The following is a 20,657-nucleotide window of genomic DNA, read 5'->3' on the forward strand; positions in this document are numbered from 1 at the left end:
ATTGCTTAAAGAGCAGATAATTTGGGCAATAGTTTTCTTTCCTTTAAGGCACTATATTTATTAATGATTTAATCCATTTCTGCATATCTATTCTGCCATGAGTGCAGAGGACTGGGCTAAATGACCTCTCGAGGTCCCTTCCAGTTCTATGATTCTATTGCTAATAAATTAATCATGTTGACATTATATAGATGCATCTGCACAGACACCATATTTGTTTCTTTTATGTTTTGTATTTATGACATTTTAAAATATACTAAACACAATCCAGGGTCTAGTAATCTAGAAGTTTACCCCCACCACACCCTCTCTGCCTCAGAAAAAGTAATGATGAGAAGATGCAACTATCCATTGCTTAATGACTTCAGTGTTCAGAGATAGGAGTTCAAGAAAGAAAATGTTTACCTTTTAGAACAGGGAGCAAGGGGTGGAAGGGAAAGGGGTCGTCTACATTGAGTTTATTCTGGGCCTATTTTATACTCTTCAGTAATGCATATAGCCTGGTTGGATAGAAAGCTGTTCTTCCGTACTAATGGGCAAGTACCTCTGCAATATGTTCTCTCAGGAAGCATGGACTTAAGATGAGTCAGCAGTAAATCTCTTGAGTGTTTCATGGATTCATAGATATTTAGGTCAGAAGGGACCATTATGATCATCTAGTCTGACCTCCTGCACAATGCAGGCCACAGAACTTCACCCACCACTCCTGCAAAAAGCCTCACACCTATATTTGTGGTATTGAAGTCCTCAAATCGTAGTTTAAAGACTTCAAGGAGCAGAGAATCCTCCAGCAAGTGACCCGTGCCCCATGCTACAGAGGAAGGCAAAAAACCTCCAGGGCCTCTTCCAATCTGCACTGGAGGAAAATTCCGTCCCTACCCCAAATATGGCGATCAGCTAAACCCTTTTTTTCTCCATAGGATATCATCTAGTCCAACCCCCTGCTCAAAGCAGGACCAATCCTCAATTTTTGCCCCAGATCCCTAAATGGCTCTCTCAAGGATTGAACTCACAATCCTGGGTTTAGCAGGACAATACTTAAACCACTGAACTATCCCTCCCAGAGTGTTAGTAATTACTCTCTTAGCTGTGTATCAGAATTGACCTTTTTGCTGCTTAAACATGCTTAAGACATAGGGTTATGGCAATTTCATCATGGTTATGGGAATTTTTCAGTGTCTCTTTCACTGTGATACATTTCATTCGAATGCCCAGACTTCGCAGAGCTAAAGGTCATACTGGCAAGTTGCCAGGAATCCAAAGTCTGCAGCTGATTTACATGTAAATGCATTGCACACTTATGGCACCATAAATAAACACTAAATAATAATTGCACTACATGTGCAAGTCTTTTTAAAAATAGCTAGTGCTCATGGGCATATCCTTGAACATCCCTGACAGAGCAATACAAACTTCTTCCTGTTTGAATTCACCAACAATAAACCCTCACCCAACACTGTGCTGTTACAGCACAAGGAAAGCTGCAGTTCTCATTTTAGGATGCTGCAAGCCATATTTGTCACTCGGGCTGCATTTGAGCAGCCCTAATCTAGGGCCTGATCCTGCAGAGTGCTGAGACCTGGAGCTCCCGTCAGTTTAAAGGGAGTGGAGAGCTCACAACATCTCTCAGGAGGTGTTCAGTAGCTTGAAGAATTGGCCACCTAATAAACATCAAAGGCAAGCATCTAAAACACATCCTAATGTAAACTTTGTGCTGCCACCCATTAGATAAGCAACTCTCTGATTTATATCATCTTAATTTTGAAGCATAATCAGAGCTTCATGTGAGGAGGAGTTTTTCTTAGTAGCAATTCACTGGTAATTAACTCTGACATGTTCTTGCTTCAGTACTAAAGATTTCCTTGTCTATTTTTCTCTCAGGCCTTCCCACCAATTCCCACCCTGCTCACCATTTTATCTCCCTGCTTCATTTGGCTGCTAGATGCCATTGAAACAACTGATGTCCTGCTACGTTAGGAGAATGATGCAGGGACTCCCTCTAGAGTCAAAAAACCAGAGCTCTTGTAAGAGGTAGGGTTGGCAACTTTCCCAGACACAGATTACATCCCCTCTTTGGTGTTCTTGGCCTCTGGTGACCCAGTATTTGATGAGCTTCTGAATGCTTGTTCGGCAGAACAATGAAAGTGCTGATTTGCCTGGCCACCACAAACTGGCCCCACATTTTACATGAAAATAGAGACTTCAAGAAAAAATACAGTATATAAATGAAGGTTGTGAGGCAGGACTAAGCTGGGCATTGCTAATATTCATTATACATATTGGACATATCAAAAGAAGCAAATTACTGATTTAGTTTTATTTCTAAATAGGTACTGGGATCATCCCAGCCCATATCCTCACAGAGAGCCCTTCTTGCAGTCCTTTGGCTGCAGGCAAAACTCCTGATGACTTCAAAGGGAATTTTTTTATGTGAGGACTGTAGAATCTAGCCCATAAATGCTGCTGAAGAATTGTTATAATTCTATTGAACTGAAATCAGGTGATTAGATCATGCTTTTGGAAACTGTCTCTGATGTCTGGAAAGAAACAGGCTTGTGTGTGTGTGAATTACAGTAAATCACAGCACATAACATAAATCACAACATGAATCAAAGGCACATAAGCTCTCTTGCTTCTTTTTCACTATCCACAGGGAAAAGGCAGTCACACTTCCAGTATAGGCAGCATCTGTCAAAGAATCAGAGAATCATAGAATCATAGAATATCAGGGTTGGAAGGGACCTCAGGAGGTCATCTAGTCCAACCCTCTGCTCAAAAGCAGGACCCATCCCCAATTAAATCATCCCAGCCAAGGCTTTGTCAAGCCTGACCTTAAAAACTTCTAAGGAAGGAGATTCCACCACCTCCCTAGGCAACGCATTCCAGTGTTTCACCACCCTCCTAGTGAAAAAGTTTTTCCTAATATCCAACCTAAACCTCCCCCACTGCAACTTGAGACCATTACTCCTTGTCCTGTCCTCTTCCACCACTGAGAATAGTCTAGAACCGTCCTCTCTGGAACTACCTCTCAGGTAGTTGAAAGCAGCTATCAAATCTCCCCTCATTCTTCTCTTCTGCAGACTAAACAATCCCAGTTCCCTCAGCCTCTCCTCATAACTCATGTGTTCCAGACCCCTAATCATTTTTGTTGCCCTTCGCTGGACTCTCCAATTTATCCACATCCTTCTTGTAGTGTGGGGCCCAAAACTGGACACAGTACTCCAGATGAGGCCTCACCAATGTCGAATAGAGGGGGACGATCACGTCCCTCGATCTGCTCGCTATGCCCCTACTTATACATCCCAAAATGCCATTGGCCTTCTTGGCAACAAGGGCACACTGCTGACTCATATCCAGCTTCTCGTCCACTGTCACCCCTAGGTCCTTTTCCGCAGAGCTGCTGCCTAGCCATTCGGTCCCTAGTCTGTAGCTGTGCATTGGGTTCTTCCGTCCTAAGTGCAGGACCCTGCACTTATCCTTATTGAACCTCATCAGATTTCTTTTGGCCCAATCCTCCAATTTGTCTAGGTCCCTCTGTATCCTATCCCTGCCCTCCAGCGTATCTACCACTGCTCCCAGTTTGGTATCATCCGCAAATTTGCTGAGAGTGCAATCCACACCATCCTTCAGATCATTTATGAAGATATTGAACAAAACCAGCCCCAGGACCGACCCCTGGGGCACTCCACTTGACACCGGCTGCCAACTAGACATGGAGCCATTGATCACTACCCGTTGAGCCCGACAATCTAGCCAACTTTCTACCCACCTTATAGTGCATTCATCCAGCCCATACTTCCTTAACTTGCTGACAAGAATACTGTGGGAGACCGTCCTTTTGTCATAAGGTAGCAAATCTAGGGGTTGGTCCTGGTTCTCTCTATATCAAGTTCCCAGTCTATGCCCTGGTCTACACTTTAGGTCGAATTTAGCAGCGTTAAATCGATGTAAACCTGCACCCGTCCACACGATGAAGCCCTTTATTTCGACTTAAAGGGCTCTTAAAATCGATTTCCTTACTCCACCCCTGACAAGTGGATTAGTGCTTAAATCGGCCTTGCCGGGTCGAATTTGGGGTATTGTGGACACAATTCAACGGTATTGGCCTCCGGGAGCTATCGCAGAGTGCTCCATTGTGACTGCTCTGGACAGCACTCTCAACTCAGATGCACTGGCCAGGTAGACAGGAAAAGAACCGCAAACTTTTGAATCTCATTTCCTGTTTGGCCAGCGTGGCAAGCTGCAGGTGACCATGCAGAGCTCATCAGCAGAGGTGACCATGATGGAGTCCCAGAAACGCAAAAGAGCTCCAGCATGGACTGAACGGGAGGTAAGGGATCTAATCGTTGTATGGGGAGAGGAATCCGTGCTATCAGAACGCTGTTCCAGTTTTCGAAATGCCAAAACCTTTGTCAAAATCTCCCAGGGCATGAAGAACAGAGGCCATAACAGGGACCCGAAGAAGTGCCGCGTGAAACTTAAGGAGCTGAGGCAAGCCTACCAGAAAACCAGAGAGGCGAACAGCCGCACTGGGTCAGAGCCCCAAACATGCCGCTTCTATGATGAGCTGCATGCCATTTTAGGGGGTTCAGCCACCACTACCCCAGCCGTGTTGTTTGACTCCTTCAATAGAGATGGAGGCAACACGGAAGCAGGTTTTGGGGACGAAGAAGATGATGAGGAGGAGGAGGTTGTAGATAGCTCACAGTAAGCAAGCGGAGAAACCGGTTTTCCCGACAGCCAGGAACTGTTTCTCACCCTGGACCTGGAGCCAGTACCCCCCGAACCCACCTAAGGCTGCTTCCTGGACCTGGCAGGTGGAGAAGGGACCTCCGGTGAGTGTACCTTTTAAAATACTATACATGGTTTAAAAGCAAGCATGTGAACGGATTACTTTGCCCTGGCATTCGCGGCTCTCCTGGATGTACTCCCAAAGCCTTTGCAAAAGGTTTCTGGGGAGGGCAGCCTTATTGCGTCCTTCATGGTAGGACACTTTACCACTCCAGGCCAGTAACACGTACTCGGGAATCATTGTACAACAAAGCATTGCAGTGTATGTTTGCTGGCGTTCAAACAACATCCGTTCTTTATCTCTCTGTGTTATCCTCAGGAGAGTGAGATCTAATTCATGGTCACCTGGTTGAAATAGGGTGCTTTTCTTCAGGGGACACTCAGAGGAGCCCGTTCCTGCTGGGCTGTTTGCCTGTAGCTGAACAGAAATGTTCCCCGCTGTTAGCCACGCGGTGGGGAGAGGCAAAATGTGACCTTGTAATGAAAGCACATGTGCTATGTATGTAATGTTAACAGCAAGGTTTATCCTGAAAGAGTGTAGCCACTGTTTTATAAAATGTGTCTTTTTAAATACCGCTGTCCCTTTTTTTTTCTCCACCAGCTGCATGTGTTTCAATGATCACAGGATCTTCTCCTTCCCAGAGGCTAGTGAAGATTAGAAAGAAAAAAAAACGCACTCATGATGAAATGTTCTCTGAGCTCATGCTGTCCTTCCACACTGACAGAGCACAGACGAATGTGTGGAGGCAAATAATGTCAGAGTGCAGGAAAGCACAAAATGACCGTGAGGAGAGGTGTTGGGCTGAAAAGAGTAAGTGGTGAGCTGAAGACAGGGCTGAAGCTCAAATGTGGCGGCAGCGTGATGAGAGGAGGCAGGATTCAATGCTGCGGCTGCTGGAGGACCAAACCAGTATGCTCCAGTGTATGGATGAGCTGCAGCAAAGGCAGCTGGAGCACAGACTGCCACTACAGCCCCTTTGTAACCAACCGCCCTCCTCCCCAAGTTCCATAGCCTCCACACCCAGACGCCCAAGAACGTGGTGCGGGGGCCACCGGCCAGCCAGCCACTCCACCACAGAGGATTGCCCAAAAAAAAGAAGGCTGGCATTCAATAAATTTTAAAGTTGTAAACTTTAAAAGTGCTTTGTGGCATTTTCCTTCCCTCCTCCACCACTGCTCCTGGGCTACCTTGGTAGTCATCCCCCTATTTGTGTGATTGAATGAATAAAGAATGCATGAATGTGAAGCGACAATGACTTTATTGCCTCTGCAAGCAATGATTAAAGGGAGGAGGGGAGAATGGTTAGCTTGCAGGGAAGTAGAGTGAACCAAGGGGCGGGGGGTTTCATCAAGGAGAAACAAAGAGAACTTTCACACCGTAGCCTGGCCAGTCATGAAACTTGTTTTCAAAGCTTCTCTGATGCGTACCGCGCCCTCCTGTGCTCTTCTAACTGCCCTGATGTCTGGCTGCGCGTAACCAGCAGCCAGGCGATTTGCCTCAACCTCCCACCCCGCCATAAACGTCTCTCCCTTACTCTCACAGATATTGTGGAGCACACAGCAAGCAGTAATAACAGTGGGAATATTGGTTTCGCTGAGGTCTAAGCGAGTCAGTAAACTGCGCCAGCGCACCTGTAAACATCCAAATGCACATTCTACCACCATTCTGCACTTGCTCAGCCTGTAGTTGAACAGCTCCTGACTATTGTCCAGGCTGCCTGTGTACGACTTCATGAGCCGTGGCATTAAGGGGTAGGCTGGGTCCCCAAGGATAACTATAGGCATTTCAACGTCCCCAACAGTTATTTTCTGGTCTGGGAATAAAGTCCCTTCCTGCAGCTTTTGAAACAGACCAGTGTTCCTGAAGATGCAAGCGTCATGTACCTTTCCCGGCCATCCCACGTTGATGTTGGTGAAATGTCCCTTGTGATCCACCAGGGCTTGCAGCACTATTGAAAAGTACCCCTTGCGGTTTATGTACTCGCCGGCTTCTTGGCTCTGGTGCCAAGATAGGGATATGGGTTCCGTCTATGGCCCCACCACAGTTAGGGAATCCCATTGCAGCAAAGCCATGCACTATGACCTACACATTTCCCAGGGTCACTACCCTTGATATCAGCAAATCTTTGATTGCGTGGGCTACTTGCATCACAGCAGCCCCAACAATAGATTTGCCCACTCCAAACTGATTCCCAACTGACCGGTAGCTGTCTGGCGTTGCAAGCTTCCACAGGGCTATCGCCACTCGCTTCTCAACTGTGAGGGCTGCTTTAATCTTGGTATTCATGCGCTTCAGGGCAGGGGAAAGCAAGTCACAAAGTTCCATGAAAGTGCCCTTACGCATGCGAAAGTTTCGCAGCCACTGGGAATCGTCCCAGACCCGCAACACTATGCGGTCCCACCAGTCTGTGCTTGTTTCCTGAGCCCAGAATTGGCGTTCCACAGCATGAACCTGCCCCATTAGCACCTTGATGCATTCATTAGCAGGGCCCATCCAAAGTGACAACTAAGAGTTGGATGGGCTATCACCAGCAGGAGAGTGAATTTGTGTTGGGGGGGTGGAGGGTGAGAAAACCTGGATTTGTGCTGGAAATGGCCCACCTGATGATCACTTTAGATAAGCTATTACCAGCAGGACAGTGGGGTGGGAGGAGGTATTGTTTCATATTCTCTGTGTATATATAAAGTCTGCTGCAGTTTCCACGATATGCATCTGATGAAGTGAGCTGTAGCTCACGAAAGCTTATGCTCTAATAAATTGGTTAGTCTCTAAGGTGCCGCAAGTACTCCTTTTCTTTTTGCGAATACAGACTAACACGGCTGTTACTCTGAAACCTAATTGCTAAAGTGAGCTGAGTGGCCTCCATGCTTGCCTTGGTATGGCGTCCGCACAGAAAAAAGGCGCGGAATGATTGTCTGCCGTTGCTCTGACGGAGGGAGGGGCTTCTGACGACACGGCTTACGGGGTTGGCTTCAGGGAGCTAAAATCAACAAAGGGAGTGGCTTTACATCAAGGAGTATTTCAGGCAGGACTTCACGGAGGGTTCCAACAAGAAATGGTGCACCTAAGTTATTGTTCTTATTGGAACAAGGAGGTTACTCTGGCCTCTGATTGATACATGGCTAGATTTACCTCGCTGCACCTTCTCTGTGAGTGACTGCAGTGTGACCTAGAGGAATGAGTCCCCTAGACGGGGGGCGGGGGGAGAAGCAAATGAGTACAAAACAAATCCGATCTATTTCTTGTTTTGATCCACTCCATCTATCTTTTACATCTTTGGCTGGCAGCAGACGGTGCAGAAGGACTGCTAGCCATCCTCATCTCTTGCCTGCCCAGCAGAAGATGGTACAATACGACTGCTAGCCAGCCTCATCTCTTGCCTGCCCGGCAGAAGATGGTACAGTACGACTGCTAGCAATCTGTATCACCTGCCTGCTCACCATAAGACGGTTCAATAGGACTGACTGCAGGACTAAAGAGAATGACTTGATCAAGTCACTCCAAATTTAGTCCCTGCGCCCATGTCTGCCCAGGCGCTCCTGGCCAACGTTGCCAGGAGCACCTCGGACATGAAGATGACGGCTACCAGTCGTATTGCACCGTCTGCTGCCAGAAGGCAATGGGTTGCTGCTACTGTGTAGCAATGCAGTACCGCGTCTGCCAGCACCCAGGAGACATAGGGTGACGGTTACCTGAGCGGGCTCCATGCTTGCCGTGGTATGGCGTCTGCACAGGTAACTCAGGAAAAAAGGCGCGAAATGATTGTCTGCCCTTGCTTTCACGGAGGGAGGAAGGGAGGGAGGGAGGGAACGGGGGCCTGACGATATGTACCCAGAACCACCCGCGACAATGTTTTAGCTCCATCAGGCATTGGGATCTCAACCCAGAATTCCAATGGGCAGCGGAGACTGCGGGAACTGTGGGATAGCTACCCACAGTGCAACACTCCGGAAGTCGATGCTTGCCTCGGTCCTGTGGAAGCGCTCCGCCGAGTTAATGCACTTAATGCACTTAGAGCATTTTCTGTGGGGACACACACACTCGAATATATAAAACCGATTTCTAAAAAACCGACTTCTATAAATTCGACCTAATTCCGTAGTGTAGACATACCCTCAAACTAGGAAATAGCTCCCTTTACAAGGATGTTGCAGAACATAGTTTGCTTCAGAGAAAACCCTGGTTTGGCAGTTCTTTATTCTTCTTTGACATCTTTTGCTATCCTGTGTTATCTGAGAGCTTCTGATTTTACTAGTTAAATTCTACTTTGCTCCTTCTTAGAGAATCTTGTGTGAATTGTAAATCCAAAATCAGTTGTATGGTTCCTTGAATACTTGAAAGAGCTGCATACATGCTGAGCTTTATTAGCCCACTGTGACAGAATGACCTTTAATGAAAAGCTGCTGTAACTATAAATGCCACAAAATCCTGGGATTAGTAGTATAGCATTTTTCACTAGTAGAACTCAAAGTGCTTTAAAAAGGAGGTAAGTATCATATCCCCATCCCTCACTCCCAGTACTCAAGTGAAGAATGATCATTCAGAAGCTCTGGCAGGATCCATATTTTGACATCACCCGCCAAAGGGAAGGAAACTGGGAAGCTTCATTCTTGATTAGAGACCGACGCAGAAGGAATCCCAGCGGATGCCATCTTTCCATGATTGGTGGCTTTCCTTGGCCGTCATGCACGCCTATGTATAAATCTGGGTATCTAGACAGTAAATTATATATGAATTATATTCATGAATTATGTATCATAAGTTTTTTAAATTAAAATTTAGGATTGAAATAATGCATATTTTAAATACCTAAAAACCAGAACTGTATACAGGTATGTTTAAAAAAAAAAAAACCTGACCAAGAACTCTCTGTCACGGCCTTTCTACTGACTCACCAAAGGACTAAAGATGTCATATGAATCAGTTAATGCTGAAATAAAGGGAGCATGCACTTTTATTGTGTACTGTATTTACACTGGAAAGAGCTTTCTTTCAGCTTGCTGTTGTCATTTAGGACATCTTATAGATGATCAATTGTTTATTGTCAAACAAGTGTAATTGACTGGAAAACTACATGAGAAAGCAAATGATCAGATAGTCTGTACTAGTTTGGGAACCCATATAAAGGCAAAACTAGGGCTGGGCAAATGGTTCAGCACAGAGATGAAGTTGTTGCAGGCTGGAGTTCAGCAGATTGTAACCTGTCATAGGTCTGTGTTGTGATATGATGTCAATTGTGTCATTACATCATCTCACTGGAACAGCATCCCACAAGAGCCTACACTCTCAGAACTGAGCCCTAAAGCATGAAGAGAGGAAGTCCCTTCCCCAGGCTGCATGCTTGCTCGACCCTAGAGCTGAGATTTAATGGGTAGGCATTATGACTTCATGATAGTTAGTCTGCACTGCATTATTGCAAAGGGTATTGTACACTTAAACCAGTTTTCAGTCAGGATTTCCTGAATGCTAAACCTGGCTTGGATACTGATTCTCTGCAGTCGTGGGCAACTCTGTTAATCTCACTACCTCATTTTCCCTATCTGTAAAATGGAGATAACTAACATCTGCTTGTAGTGCCAATCTGAGGATTAATCAGTGTGTTTTAAAGTATTTCAGTACCTAAGTGCTAAGTGGTATGAGGCGGCACAAAAGCATGCTTACATGTTATCTGATTCTCATAACAAACACATCCTTCCAAATAACTGGATTATCTGGTGGGCCCATTTAAGAGAGGCTGGGGGAGGGGAAGCCCTCTCTTTATTTTTTATTAGGCATTATTTTCATTATTCTATCTTGCTTGAAATGGTATTTCAAAAATGCCCAACATTTAATATACTTTTTTTTTTATTTCAAAGAGACCTTTGCTGAAACTCTTAAGGCTGGGATTCCTAAAGAGGGGCTGAGGGGGCGAAGGGCCCATCTCCCACTGAAAGTCAATGCATGTTAGACACCCAGCTCTCTTTGGCCCCATTCAAAGTCCCAGTCTAAATGCTTTGGGACAACCTTAATGGGATTGCAGTTGGTTTCTAAGAAAGCCCAGGATTTACTTTTAAAATAGAGTGAAGCAGCCAACATTAGCAAATGTTGCCAGGCCTCATTGACGTTGAGATACGTGCAAATGAGATTTATATGCCAGTGTTAAAACAAGTTACTCAGGGAAAAGGTAAAGGGATTTCCTTCTCCTAAATAATGAGACTGTGTCTATGAGCCAGGTGTCAAACTAGTAACCTTATGCTCACACTCTGAAGATTAAGGAGCCAAGATCTACATGATAGTCACAGAAAGGGTCTAAAGTTTTTTATATATATTTGCAAATGGTTCACTGAAGCCATTATTATAACCTAGTTATTTTTCTGGAGGTAAATATGTTCAAACAATTTTTGTCTGGATGAAAGCATGTATTTTGTTTTGCTGGAAAGATATCTGAAAACACAAAAGCTGACTATGTTGGAAGGAAGAGAGAGCATCAAGTGAGGAGAAAGTTAATATGCAAACTCACATAAAACCCCTAAAAAACAGTAACCATCTCTACAATCACAGCTGTGCACCTTGTTAGCATGAAACCCTTTTTCAGTGCATTCCCTTCAAGTGAATCTGATCAATATGCATGTACAGAAATTGCATCTTATCTTCTTTTCTAAGAAACAAGACAATATAAGCTTTGGGATCAGATTTTTTTTCTGGTTTCACCTGAAACATATACCCTAGTTTTCTAACTCTAGGGTTGATTCATCAGTGTGTTATTCCGGTTTTACATTGGTGTAACTAAATTTAGTACAGTCAGGATACACAGAAGTCAAACTTGAGTAATGCAAGAGTGAAGCAGATACTATGCTTCTACCATACTTACTTAACAATAGGTCAAAATAGAAAAGTGCAGAAAGAGAACTGTTTAATTCCTGGCATATCTCCATCAACTAGAATACAAGGGATTGGATTGAGAATGGATCCGATGTCCACTAAATTCAAGGAGACTCTTCTCATTGACTGCAATGAATATTGGATTTGACCCTAAGTGTGTATGTAGTGACTCCATAAAGCAAGAAACTAGCACAATGTGGAAGCAGGCATTTTTTTTGTTTGTTTGTTTTTGTGAAGCCTACAATCCATAGAAACTTCCAGTTCTGTTAAGTATTTAGACAAATTCTTCTGAGTTATCCATAAAAAGTGTGATCCACTGCTCCAGATTTGACACTGAAACAAACCTCCACAATAATGGTTTCACATTTCTCTGGTTTTCTTTTTTAATTCTCCCTCTCACTTTTTAACCTGTAATCACTCATGTATGTTCTCACTGAGAAACAGAATTCCCATGTTCTGTGCTATTAACATCAAAACCTTGCCTAAATTGGAAACAGAAATTTAAACTTATGCTAAACCAGACTGTCTTTCCTTTAATCCTGTTGCATGGAAAACAATAGGACTCAGCAAAAGACAGCACAACAAAAATGTTTCTTAACTTTTGATTAAAACACAGTTGCCAGAGTAACTGTTGTTCTTTGATTGGGTTGTTTGTATGGACCTACACTCTTGGGACAGATGCAGCTAGGCGTAAAAACTCAGAATCATTTAGAAAGTAGTGCCCCTTCGTCCCTTGTGTAGGTTTCCAAGCATATGAAAAGGGGGAATGGGAAGTTGTCCTAACTGCCTTCCAGTTTCTTTCATTAATTCAGGCCTTCATAACCCAAAGCTCCAAAGAAATGGAAAAAGTGGATCGCTACAGGTCATAATCTTGAGAGCACGACAGTTGCTATCTGTTTCACAGAGTTTTATGGCCAGAAAGGGACCGTAAGATCGTCTAGTCTGACCTCCTGTATATCACAGACCATTAATTTAACCCAATTACCCCGGTATTGAGCCCAATAACTTGTGTTAGGTTATAAAGCATTTCAATGCTCAGGAGCCTAAACTGACAGATTCAGGAGAGACCAAGGTGCCACGAGTGCCCAAGGCCCTGCAGGTGAGGTAAGCCTAGATGATTCCAGCAGGTGATCCATGCCCCCTGCTGCAGAGAAAGATGAAACCCTCCCCCCAACAAGATCCCTGCCAAACTGACCTGGGTAAAAATTCCTTCCCAATGACAAATCTGGTGATCAATTTGATCCTGAGCATGTGAACAAGACCCACCAGCCAAGTATCTAAGGCCTGGTCAAAACTAGTAATTTACTTTGGCATAGCTACGTCTCTTAGGGGTGTGAAAAATCTACACCCCTGAGAGAGACAGCTATACCAACCTAACCCCCAGTGTAGACCAGCGCTGGGTCAACAGGAGGATTCTGGGTCAACCTAGCTACCATCTCTCAAGGAGGTAGATTACCTACACCGATGGGAGAGCCCTGCTGTTGGCATAGGTAGTTGGCAAAGGCTGTGCCTTTGCAGCATTTTAAGTGTAGACAAGCCCTAAGAAAAAGGATTCTCTGTGCCAACTCAGAGCACTGGTCAGACCCAGCAGACCCAGGGAATTACAGACCAGCCAGCTGAATGTCTGTACCCGAAAAGATAATGGAGCAAATAATTAAGCAATCAATTTGCAAACACCTAGAAGATAACAAGGTGATAAGTAACAGCATGGTTTTATCAAAAACAAATCATGTCAAACCAACCTGATAGCTTTCTTTGGCAGGTTAACAAGTCTTGTGGTTGGGGAGACACGGTAGACGTGATATATCTTGATTATAATAAAACTTTTGATACTGTCCCGCATGACTTTCTCATAAATAAACTAGGGAAATGCAACCTACATGGAGCTATTATAAGGTGGCTGCAAAACTGGTTGGAAAACCGTTCCCAGAGAGTAGTTATCAGTGGTTCAGAGTCATGCTGGAAGGGCATACATAACAAGTGGGGTCCCACAGGGATCAGTTCTGGGTCCAGTTCTGTTCAATATCTTAATCAATGACTTAGATAATGGCATATAGAGTAAACTTATAAAGTTTGCGGATGATACTAAGGTGGGAGGCGTTGCAAGTGCTTTGGAGGATAGGATTAAAATTCAAAATGATCTGGACAAACTGGAGAAATGGTCTGAAGTAAATAGGATGAAATTCAAAAAAGGACAAATGCAAAGTACTTCATTTAGGAAGGAACAATCAGGTGCACACATACAAAATGGGAAAAGACTGCCTAGGAAAGAGTGCTGCAGAAAGGTATCTGAGGGTCATAGTGGATCACAAACTAAATATGAGTCAACAGTGGTCTAGAAAATTAGTCCTCCCACAAGTGCAGGGGACTGGACTAGATGACCTCCCGAGGTCCCTTCCAGTTCTGTGATTCTGTGACCCAGAATTTGCGAACCGCTGCCATAGACCTTCAAATCAAGTTCAAGGTCTCAGTCCTTATCTTGAAAGTGCTCAGTGGCTTGGGCCTAGGATATCTATTAACTTGGGTTTGAATAGAGACTGGGAGTGGCTGAGTCTTTATACATATTGAATCTATTTCCCCATGTTCAGTATTCTCACACCTTCTTGTCAACTGTCTAAATGGGCCATCTTGATTATCACGACAAAAGTTTTTTTCTCCTGCTGATAATAGCTCATCTTAACTAATTAGCCTCTTACTCCACCTTTTCATGTTCTCTGTATGTATATATATAATCTTCTTACTATATGTTCCATTCTATGCACCCGATGAAATGAGCTGTAGCCCTTGAAAACTTATGCTCAAATAAATGTGTTAGTCTCTAAGGTCCCACAAGTCCTCCTGTTCTTTTTATGGTCAACAACTTCACTTCTCTGGAACAATAGAACTTTTTCTACAGTAAGAGTAAAGTAAAGTCTCTCTATCCATGCATCAGAGGGTGGAAAACTTACCAGCAGCCAAATGGGCCCTGATAGTTCAAAACAGTTTTGACTCTTTCAAATGTAATAGCTAATCTATTGGTAGTGATGGAAGATGGGCTGGGGTATACACCCTTTTGATCTGTCTGGATGGAGAATTCTTCCAATTCATCTAGTAGGTTCATCTCCCCAAAAGTTTCTGCTTTCTAATAAAAAGAAAAGGAGTACTTGTGGCACCTTAGAGACTAACCAATTTATTAGAGCATAAGCTTTCGTGAGCTACAGCTCACTTCATCAGATGCATATGGTGGAAACTGCAGCAGACTTTATATATACACAGAGAATATGAAACAATACCTCCTCCCACCCCACTGTCCTGCTGGTAATAGCTTATCTAAAGTGATCATCAGGTGGGCCATTTCCAGCACAAATCCAGGTTTTCTCACCCTCCACCCCCCCACACAAATTCACTCTCCTGCTGGTGATAGCCCATCCAAAGTGACAACTCTTTACACAATGTGCATGACAATCAAGTTGGGCTATTTCCTGCACAAATCCAGGTTTTCTCACATCTCCCCCACCCCCATACACACACAAACTCACTCTCCTGCTGGTAATAGCTCATCCAAACTGACCACTCTTCAAGTTTAAATCCAAGTTAAACCAGAACATCTGGGGTGGGGGGTAGGAAAAAACAAGAGGAAACAGGCTACCTTGCATAATGACTTAGCCACTCCCAGTCTCTATTTAAGCCTAAATTAATAGTATCCAATTTGCAAATGAATTCCAATTCAGCAGTTTCTCGCTGGAGTCTGGATTTGAAGTTTTTTTGTTTTAAGATAGCGACCTTCATGTCTGTGATTGCGTGACCAGAGAGATTGAAGTGTTCTCGGACTGGTTTATGAATGTTATAATTCTTGACATCTGATTTGTGTCCATTTATTCTTTTACGTAGAGACTGTCCAGTTTGACCAATGTACATGGCAGAGGGGCATTGCTGGCACATGATGGCATATATCACATTGGTGGATGTGCAGGTGAACGAGCCTCTGATAGTGTGGCTGATGTTATTAGGCCCTGTGATGGTGTCCCCTGAATAGATATGTGGGCACAATTGGCAACGGGCTTTGTTGCAAGGATAAGTTCCTGGGTTAGTGGTTCTGTTGTGTGGTATGTGGTTGTTGGTGAGTATTTGCTTCAGGTTGCGGGGCTGTCTGTAGGCAAGGACTGGCCTGTCTCCCAAGATTTGTGAGAGTGTTGGGTCATCCTTTAGGATAGGTTGTAGATCCTTAATAATGCGTTGGAGGGGTTTTAGTTGGGGGCTGAAGGTGACGGCTAGTGGCGTTCTGTTATTTTCTTTGTTAGGCCTGTCCTGTAGTAGGTAACTTCTGGGAACTCTTCTGGCTCTATCAATCTGTTTCTTTACTTCTGCAGGTGGGTATTGTAGTTGTAAGAAAGCTTGACAGAGATCTTGTAGGTGTTTGTCTCTGTCTGAGGGGTTGGAGCAAATGCGGTTGTATCGCAGAGCTTGGCTGTAGACGATGGATCGTGTGGTGTGGTCAGGGTGAAAGCTGGAGGCATGCAGGTAGGAATAGCGGTCAGTAGGTTTCCGGTATAGGGTGGTGTTTATGTGACCATTGTTGATTAGCACTGTAGTGTCCAGGAAGTGGATCTCTTGTGTGGACTGGACCAGGCTGAGGTTGGTGGTGGGATGGAAATTGTTGAAATCATGGTGGAATTCCTCAAGGGCTTCTTTTCCATGGGTCCAGATGATGAAGATGTCATCAATATAGCGCAAGTAGAGTAGGGGCTTTAGGGGACGAGAGCTGAGGAAGCGTTGTTCTAAATCAGCCATAAAAATGTTGGCATACTGTGGGGCCATGCGGGTACCCATAGCAGTGCCGCTGATCTGAAGGTATACATTGTCCCCAAATGTGAAATAGTTATGGGTAAGGACAAAGTCACAAAGTTCAGCCACCAGGTTAGCCGTGACATTATCGGGGATAGTGTTCTTGACGGCTTGTAGTCCATCCTTGTGTGGAATGTTGGTGTAGAGGGCTTCTACATCCATAGTGGTCAGGATGGTGTTATCAGGAAGATCACCGATGGATTGAAGTTTCCTCAGGAAGTCAGTGGTGTCTCGAAGGTAGCTGGGAGTGCTGGTAGCGTAGGGCCTGAGGAGGGAGTCTACTTGGGAGCCAGCTAGTCTCCCAGCTGGAGTACCCCACTCACTCCAGAGTGACAGCCCAAGCTGTGAGCCTGGCTCAGGCTTCACAGCATGGAGCCTACCAGCCTTTCTTGTCAATTTCACAGCTGCCTCTAGCTCAGAGCAGCAGTCTAGCTCACACCTGTGAAATTGACAAGAAAGGCTGCATAGGAACCATGCTGTGAAACTGAGCCAGGCACCAGGCTCACAGCTGGGGCTGTCACCCAGTGACTCCAGCTGTCAGCCTGGTGCCCACTGGACAGCTGGGGGGGGGGGGGAGCTGTGAGCCACATGCTGGGCTCAATTTCACAGTAGGGAGGCTATCAACCTTTCTTGTCTATTTCAGGGCTCCAGCTTTGAGCCAGGTGCAGCAGAGCTGAGCTATGAAATTGACAAGAATGACAGCCAACAGCTGATGTAAGTAATGCAGTGTCTACAAGGACAGGGCTTCGCCCTAACTACGCCAACATAAGCCCTACACCTTTTGTGGAGGTGGAGTTATGATGTTGGTGCAGTAGGGCATTTACATGGGCAGGAGCAAGGCTGTAGTGGAGACACTGACATAATTAGGTCCATGTAAGGCAACTAACTCTGTACTGAAGACCAAGCCTCAGAAGGAAGAACACCACCTACTGAATTACAAGCACCACTACTTGGAGCTCCCAGATTATGCTTAGAAGTTCCTCATCTCGTTTGATCTCGTTGGCCTTGTGTGACCCTACTTAGCTGTGAAATGTGAAGGGGTTATCCACCCCTATTTTCCAAACTTTTACCTGTTCAGAGATTCAACCGAAAATGCTGATACATGTTTACATATGCAGCCATTGCTGGAAGTACTGAAACGAGCATTGCTTTTACCTCCACCACAATAAGTGGTTTCGTTCTTTGCTTTAATATTTAAAGAAACAGAATTTCCACTAGTATTCTTTATGTTGCTGTGGGCATGTAGCTTTGTGTGAATACATTTTAAACAGCTATACTATTCCTCTATGACCTCAGCTACACCACACCTATGGCTTTCACATGTTGTTCTCCAGTTTCTAATTTAGTAAATTATAAACATTTTTTAGTGTTGTATGTTTCTAGACAGTTGCCACCATGGTAACTTTATATATCTTTTTAATAGTATGATTTTAAAACCCACATGTTAAAAAGTATATAAAAAACTAGCATGTATAATTGCATTGCATATTTTGTCAGATTATTTTCTCAGAAACTAAAGTGAAACTAGAGAGGTTTTCTTTCTTGATTTTTGTTTTGTTTTGTTTTCCCTTACAACTTCTCTCCATCTAATTCTGCTCCACTCGTGCCTTTCCATGTGTTGGTGGCAGGTTGTTTTGAAGAGGCACAGCATTAAGGAAATCCAGGATGGATTAGTCAGTGAATGAAGTGCCAGAAGCACTGTTAATATCTATGTAAAAATAGCTTTGGTTATTTCAGAACTTCCATCAAGCAGTATTAGCTTGTAGATTCTATTGCACTTAAAAGACTGTACCTCAGTTCTCACAATTTCCTTTGAAGTCTGGATTCTTAGCCACAACTTTTATTCAAGATCCTGGGGAGGAACGGAGTCCGAGTGACTTTTTTTTTAAAGATTTTTACACCGACTTTTGATATTGGGCCTGTGGTACTAGCAGTGGTTCTACAATTATGAAGTATTGCATATAACATCATCAGGTAAGTGCAAATATCAGCAAGAATAAAATGTAGGGATCTTGAGTGTTTGTAGAGGAATTGGAGGTGAAGTATGGTAAATTTAAACATACTAGTGTGAATTTCTCTGACCCAGAACTCTAAGTGTATGTCATTCATAGGCTGATCAATAAGAAACTGTAGTCTCCTAAAAATAAAGGAATGATTTTGATCTCACTTGTAACTCCGTAGATTCAGTCAATGGATTTACTCCTAATTTACACTCTTGCAAATGAGATCAGAATCTGGCCCCAAACCTTTGGGAAGAGATTGTATTTTATTTTCAATGTAAAAGTTTAAACAGGTATAATCTGTCCTACCTTCTAGAAGAACATACCTTCTGGCTGTTTTTATTGTTTTCTTTTTTGTGGCAGTTCAAATACTATATTGTACAAATTTAGCAGCTCCAACATCCTTTGGAATAATATACATAATCTATGTTTTTAATTAGAAATTGCTGGTCTCCTACAAATTACCCCATTATTGTCAGATATTCAGGCTAGTGTTGCTCTTTAAGGATGTAAATGTGTAGGAGTCTTCAGTTTATCCAAAAATATTATTGGACCTTTGAGTTTCTAGGCCAGATACTCAGCTGTTGAAAATACCTGTAGCTCATTGAAATCAATAGAGCTGCAGCTATTAATAGTAACTGAGTATCTGGCACTCTGTGTTTTGTTTGCTTAGGTTTTTTGGCTGTTCCTTTTTATTGTTAATCAAAAAATCTCATTCAGATCAAGCAAACTGTTGTGTTGGGCTTTTTAAAGTGTGACATGGGGAAACTGGATGTCTGTAGGGATAGGTACTGGAATATGGAGCATTTAACCTTTAGTTACTACTCTAGTTTATAGGTGTATCTAATTGTATGCCATTCTACCTTATAGTTGTACCTCTGATTGGTACTTTCTGATGATTCATCTTTGGCATCTGACTCTTTGGTGGCCAACAGAGAAAACGTTTTTGACGCTCCTGCCCCTACCCCAGAGCTGCAGAGGAGAAAACACATGCACACATACCTACGGCGCCCCCTGAAAGATAGCGCCCAGAGTGACTGCTCTGGGTGCCCACCCCAAAACCAGCCCTACCTGTCTAAAGTAAGTTTCAAGGTCTCAGTCCAGCCAGCAGGTTCTACATCACAAAACTCTTGACATTTAATTGGAAGCTTTTGGAAACTGAGCTGGGCTGAAACCTTCCGAAATGGTCCTGCCAGGACAGAGTGGAGGCACAGTGGCAGGGCAGTGTGGGCAAGCTTTCATCGCTGCTGCATGTGCAGAACTTGTTCTGTGAACACATGTAGGTCTCCAGGGCTATCAATTCAGCATCTCTTCAAAAAGAAGTAAAAAATGTCAGATGTGAGGCTTCTGTTGAACTTCTGACAGAGGCATGTTATATATTTCAGTATTTTCCTAACACTGGAAAGTATAAAATTAATGTTTACATCCAATATGATTAAATGACCTCTTGGAGGTCAAACTGTGTGTGAAATTATATATTTATCAATGAGAAGGTGCAGTGTTTGATCTCCCTGCTTGGACATTATTAGAAATTAAATGGGGAGGTTAATCTAATTCTTTGATAAACGGAATTTATATTATTATATCATAAATGGTGATCAGATTCTGATAATCTTTTCTCATGTTGAATTATTCCATGAATAGCCCCATTGAAGTTAATGAGTCAAATTGCGAGGCCCTTACCCACACTGATGCTAAGTTATTCAGATGTAAGCAAGGGGCTTACTGTCTGCCCGCAAAGTTATTTGCTGCGGCCTGCCAAGCTCCCTGCACCCGCCCCCCTGAGTTATTTCCTGCGACCACCAAGCTTCCCTCCCCTGCTGCCTCCCGCCCAGCCCGCTGTGTCCCAGCTCCTCTGCCTACCTGCAGGCGCTTCCTGCAGCCAAACACCTGTTTGGCGGTGCTTAGCACTTTCCAGGAGGGAAGAGGGAGAAGCGGGGACCCGCGCGCTCAGGGGAGGAGGTGGAGAAGAGGCGGATTTCATAGAATCATAGAATCATAGAATATCAGGGTTGGAAGGGACCCCAGAAGGTCATCTAGTCCAACCCCCTGCTCAAAGCAGGACCAATTCCCAGTTAAATCATCCCAGCCAGGGCTTTGTCAAGCCTGACCTTAAAAACCTCTAAGGAAGGAGATTCTACCACCTCCCTAGGTAACGCATTCCAGTGTTTCACCACCCT

The 20,657-nt window shown here is 44.1% G+C and overlaps 1 protein-coding gene across 1 annotated transcript in view; it reads left to right on the forward strand.

Moving 5' to 3' along the window:
* NIM1K (NIM1 serine/threonine protein kinase) overlaps nt 1-20,657 on the forward strand; it is an 87,136-nt gene that overhangs the window by 16,022 nt on the left and 50,457 nt on the right. The window contains exon 2 of the mRNA XM_084628593.1: nt 17,121-17,191. The gene's annotated coding sequence lies outside the window, so the exon portion shown is untranslated. The remainder of the gene's footprint in view (nt 1-17,120; nt 17,192-20,657) is intronic.

The sequence above is a fragment of the Lepidochelys olivacea genome (assembly GCF_965140295.1).
Source record: "Lepidochelys olivacea isolate rLepOli2 genome assembly, chromosome: 5".
Taxonomy (NCBI): domain Eukaryota; kingdom Metazoa; phylum Chordata; order Testudines; family Cheloniidae; genus Lepidochelys; species Lepidochelys olivacea.